This window comes from Pinus tabuliformis, chromosome 7 (genome assembly GCF_031772625.1).
Source record: "Pinus tabuliformis cultivar Carrire ecotype Pingquan chromosome 7, CPIR1, whole genome shotgun sequence".
Taxonomy (NCBI): domain Eukaryota; kingdom Viridiplantae; phylum Streptophyta; class Pinopsida; order Pinales; family Pinaceae; genus Pinus; species Pinus tabuliformis.
In genome coordinates this window covers 1,226,100,051-1,226,106,050 of record NC_142293.1, presented here as the reverse complement: position 1 = coordinate 1,226,106,050, position 6,000 = coordinate 1,226,100,051, and positions in this window count along the sequence as shown.

The following is a 6,000-nucleotide window of genomic DNA, read 5'->3' as shown; positions in this document are numbered from 1 at the left end:
AAGTTGTGCAAATCTTTCTTTGCTATCTCAATCTAAGCCCAAGAATTGCAATCAGGAAAGAGAGGATAAATATTGGGTAAAGGAAATGAATAAAGAGTTGGATCAAATTGAGAAGAATGACACTTGGGAGCTTATTCCAAAACACAAAGATAAAAATATCATAAGCACCAAGTGGGTCTTGAAAAATAAGTTAAATGAGCAAGGTCAAGTAATTAGGAACAAGGGTTGCTTAGTTTGCAAAGGGTATGCCCAAATAGAGGGGATATATTTTGAAGAAACGCTTGCACCTGTAGCAAGGTTGGAAGCTACCAAAACGTTTCTTACTTTTGTTAGTTATAAAAACAACAAATTATATTAGATGGATTTGAAGTCAACTTTTCTCAATGGGTATTAGGAAGAAGAGGTATACATCGAACATCTAAAAGGGTTCATCCTCACATAAACAGAAGGGTTTTTTTGCAAATAGAAAAAGGCCATATACGGGCCCAAACATGCCCCTAGATCCTGGTATGCAAAATTAGATAAACACCTTCAACAACAAGGCTTTAAGAGGGGTACTGCAAATATCAATCTGTATATAAAGTCTGAAGATGACCACCTATTGATTGTGGTAGTGTATGTAGATGACATAATATTTGGTAGCGATCTGGAGCAGTGGGGATATCAATCTTCAAATTGTATTCACAAATATTTTAGATGTCCATGATAGGAAAACTATCCTTTTTTCTAGGATTTTAAATTTCTCAATAAAAGGATGGCATCTTCATTGCTCAATCCAAATATTTACAAGAAACACTGAAGAAATTTGGACTAGAAGAATGCAAGTCGGTTAGCACCCCTATGGTTACTGGATATAAGCTATGTAAAGAATATGAGACACCTCCTATCAATCAAACAGTTTATAGGTCGATCATTGGAAGCCTACTTTACCTCACAGTGTCCATGCTCGACATCATGCAAGCAGTGGATTTGGTGCCTAGATTTCAAGCCTGCCCCTGCGAAAGTCATGTGATTGTTGTGGTATGCTAGAAGCAAAGAGTTTAAGTCAATGACCTATACTAATTTTGATTAGGCAGGCAGTATTGATGACACAAAGAGCACTTTTCGTGCAACATTATTTTTAGGATACTTCTTAATATCATGGGTTGGTGTTGGTAATTTAATTGTTCTTAAATTACTTCATTAATTGTCAACCAAGGTTCATGTACTTGTGAGGTGTATGTGCACTATATATTTTAGGAATTCTATCTATGGACTAAATTATTCTAAGTATGTAATCATCCTAAGTATGGACAAATGTTTGAATGATATTTGGAGAGTAAACATGCACAAGTTATTTCTATTCAAAGTAAACCAAATTAATTAATTGAATTGAAATCTATTTCTTGCATAATCAAAAGTCTATTTTAATTGTGGAGTTCAAAACTTACTTCTACTTGCATAAAAGGAAATGTTAATACTAAATTGCAGGAAAAATATTCTAATTCTACTTGCATAGTTGAAAACACTACAACACTATTTTGCATAAAGGAACTTCTACACTAATTGCATAAAAGGAAATTGCATAAAAAAAAAACTAATTGCAAAAAGAAAAGAGACTAATTACAATTGCAAAAAGAAAATACTGTCATGAATAAAAATAAAATGAGAACTTGTAACTCTAAATTATCGCTAATGTGCACGATTAACTCTAAAAGACATTACTTTTTCTATCTATGAAATTGTTAGGTCCCTATAATACTAGTGATTCCCCCATTGCTATTATCATTGTATCCATTATTGTTATTGTTGTGCCCCTATTGTCCCCATATTGTTATTATTGTGCCCCATAGAATCCCACTATTATTATTTTTGTGCCTTTATATTATTATTGTTAGGTCGGCTTTGGTTGTATTGTGACCCCTTAGACTCTTATAAATAGAAAGGAGGTTTTGTCATTTGAATCATCCAAGAATTGTTCATTTGTGTAATGTAAAGGAGGTTTCCCCCTCGAAGGGGCTTATTTCTAAGATGTTTATCTATCTTTTCTATCTTTTTGTGAGCTAGTTTCATAACACTTGGTATCACAGCTTTGGACTCTAGGGTTTTGTTGCTCCAAACACGTCATTGTGGCATTTTTGCTATAACTATTTTTCTGCGAGGTTTTAGAAGCTAAAAACGAAACCCATTGGAGATGAAATCTCGCTAAAAGTTGGGACCCAATTGTAGATCTTGTCTTGCTATATTTTCGGAGATATAATCTGAGGAAGTTAGGGATTTTGCAGACCCCCGAATTACATTCCAAACAGGTGACCTTGGGAAAATCATCATAACTTTCTCTCTGATCATAGGAATGCATTTTCGTAAGAAGTTATAGAAATAGGATGGATGGTAGTTTTTTTGGGTGTCATTTTCAGAACCTAAGGTTCAAACAGTGACCCATTGCATGTCATACAATTTCGCTCTACTGAACCTGTCTATACTCAGGTTGTCGTGGGAGATTTGGCATAACTCTTCATTGGAGAACCCAATCTTGATCAAATTTGTGTGGCTATAAATATTACTCAGAGGGTTACTATAGGAAGAAATTTCAGACCTTGGAGATCCACAATTATAGAGACACATCATATTCAATATCGAGCTCCTACAAAGTGAAAAAAGGTGTGTAGTTTTTTAAATTTTTTGCATAAGCTTGGTTTGAAAAATTAGTTTGAAGGAATTCAAAGGGCATAGTGAAGCATTATTATCGATAATTAATGCCCCAAAGAAATAAAATGGAAACACCCAGTAAGCAACCTGAAAGCTCTAGCATGACTCATGAAGAAGAGGAAGAAATGCAACATGATATATCAAAATTACGAGACCAAGTGCAACAAATTTCACTCACACAAAAAGTAACAGAAGCTAAGATAGATGGTTTAAAGAAAGACATAGAAGCTAAGATATATGGCGTGGAAGCTAATATGGACAGCATGGAAGCTAATATGGGTGGGGTGGAAGCTAAAGTGGATGATTTAAAGAAAGGAATGGAAGATTTCAAGACAAATTTGACAAAGTTTCTAGAAGAAATGCTTACTAATGGTGAAAGGGTAGTAAAGGAAACTCATGATGAGAACAAAATAAATGTTAATCATGATTTCATAGACTCTAACATTGGATTGAAGAACCACCATGTTCCAAAGATTGATATGAGGAAGTTTTATGGCAAGGATCCTGGAACATGGATACTATAGATGGAGCAATTTTTCGATCTCCATAATGTGAAAAACACATAAAAGGTACACATTGCAACTTTATATTTGGAACCAAATCAGTTTGTATGGTATCGATGGCTTTGCTCTCATAAAAAAATTGTCACTTGGGCTATTTTTATGGATGAAATGATAGCACATAATGACGATACAAAAAGCAACACTTTTTTTAGCCAATTGATAAATATCAAACAAAAGGGTTCAATGATGGAGCACATTGAGGAATTCCAAAAATTGAATATGAGGGTAAAAGATATTCCAAAGGAGCATAGGATTGATGTGTTCATAGGGACTTTAAAAGATGGCATCCAACATGAGGTTCGCCTTTGGGAACCAAATTCATTGGAGAAGGCATTCAGGTTGGCAAGAAAGATGGAAAGCAAAATTATGGAAACAAGGAAGCCTACCACTCACAATCATAAAGATGGAAGTGTTGCTACCCCTAGCCATCCACAACCTACAAGGTTGACACCACAACAATTGGAATAAAAAAGGTCAAAAAGGCTTTGTTATAGTTGTGATAGAAAATATACTGAAGGTCATAAGTGTGTCGAGAAGAAATTATTTTACATAGATTGTGAAGGGGAGGAAGAAAAGGAACAAGAAATGTCAAAAGAAGAGGATATACACCAGGAACCAACCCTAGAGAAAGAAGAAATGAATCTAACCATATCTTTTAATGCATTGGCAGGAATTACCACTCCTCAAGCTATTAAGATGGAAGGGCATATCAAGAAGAAAAAGATAATAGTGTTGATTGATTCAGGAAGTACTCATAATTTTATTCATTGTAAGATAGAAAAGGAATTGAATTGCTTCCTATATCTAGCACTAGAGTGTCAAGTGATGGTTGCAAGTGGAGGAACCATAATTGCTCAGGAAAGTGCCATAATATCAAGTTATCCATGGGAGAATATGTATTGAATAGCCCAATGATTTGCATTCCAATGGGTGGTGTTGATGTTGTACTAGGAGTACAATGGGTACAATAGCTTTTAATTTCAAGAACTTTTCATGAAATTCTCTTCAGAAGGAAAGGAAGTTGAATTAAGGGGTATCGCAGGGAAACAGGGCATAATTGCACAATTATGTTCACTAGAGGTTCCCACATTGAAATCATCCATTTATCCAGATCTCCAAAAACTCTTGGACAATAATTCCAAGGTATTTGAGACTCCCAAAGGTCTCCCACATATTCGTGATCATGATCATGCTATTAATTTGATTCCAGGAAGTGTTCCTCCAAACATCAGACCTTACAGATATCTCTATGTCCAAAAGAGTGAAATTGAACGTATGGTTACAGAAATGCTAGATGCTGGAATAATTCAGCCTAGTCAAAGTTATTTCTCTACTCTAGTAGTATTGGTTCACAATAAGGATGGATCATGGTGCATGCATCCAGATTATAGGGAGCTCAACAAGCTCACTATTAAAGATAAATTTCCCATTCCTGTCATTGATGAATTATTGGATGAATTGAATGGATCAATTTACTTCACTAAGTTGGATCTTCATTTAGGATATCATCAAATTAGAATGAAAATTGAATACATTCCAAAAACAACATTTAGAACTCATGAGGGTCATTATGAATTTTTGGTCATGTCTTTTGGCCTTACTAATGCACCTTCTACATTTCAAGTTTCGATGAATTCCATTTTCAAAACCTTCCTTAGAAAATTTGTGTTAGTATTTTTTGATGATATACTAGTCTACAACAAGTCTTGGAAGGAACATGTCCAACATGTTGACATGATGCTCAAACTATTGGAGGAGAAACAATTATATGCAAAAATATCCAAATGTTTCTTTGGAGTACAAGAGGTGGAATATCTCAGTCAAAATTGTATCTCATGAAGGTGTTAAGGTAGACCCTAGAAAAATTAAAACCATTAAAGAATGGAAAATCCCCACATCCATAAAGCATCTACGAGGATTTCTTGGGTTTATAGGGTATTATCACAAGTTTGTTAAGAATTATGGGAGAATAGTAGCACCTCTAACAACATTATTGAAGAAAGATGCATTTTCATGGATTCCAGAAGTAATGAAGGCCTTTGAATATCTTAAAGAGGCAATGTTCCAAGCACCAGTGTTAGCTACACCAGACTTCACAAAAACCTTTATTGTGGAAGGTGATGCCTTAGGAAATGCAATTGGTGTTTTTTAATGCAAGAAGAAAGACCCATTGCTTTCGAAAGTCGTCCAATCAAAGGAAAGTATTTACATAAAGCTATTCATGAGAAGGAAATGTTGGCACTACTACATGCACTTAAGAAATGGTGACCCTACCTAATGGGAAGATACTTCAAGTTAAAAACAGATCATGATAGTCTTAAATACTTTTTAGAACAATGATTATCTTCAGAAGAGCAGCAAAAATGGGTCACAAAGATTTTGGGTTATGACTTTGAAATCATCTACAAAAAAGGGAAGCAAAATGTTGTGGTAGATGCACTCTCAAGAAAGGATGAGGATGTGGAAGAATTTCTTTGCGCCATTTCTATTATCGAACCAAATTGGATAAACGAAGCAGGGGACAAATGGAAGAATGACAAGGAAGTGTGGGTAGTCATTCAAAAGATACAACAAGATCCCAGTACATCTGATACATTTAGCTGGAAAAATGATTCGTTATGGTACAAGGATTGGTTATACCTATGTAAGAATTCACAACTCAAACAAAAGATTCTTAGGGAATTGCACACCTCTCCCTTAGGAGGGCTTTTAGGATTTTTAAAAACATACCATAGGGTTAAGAAGGATT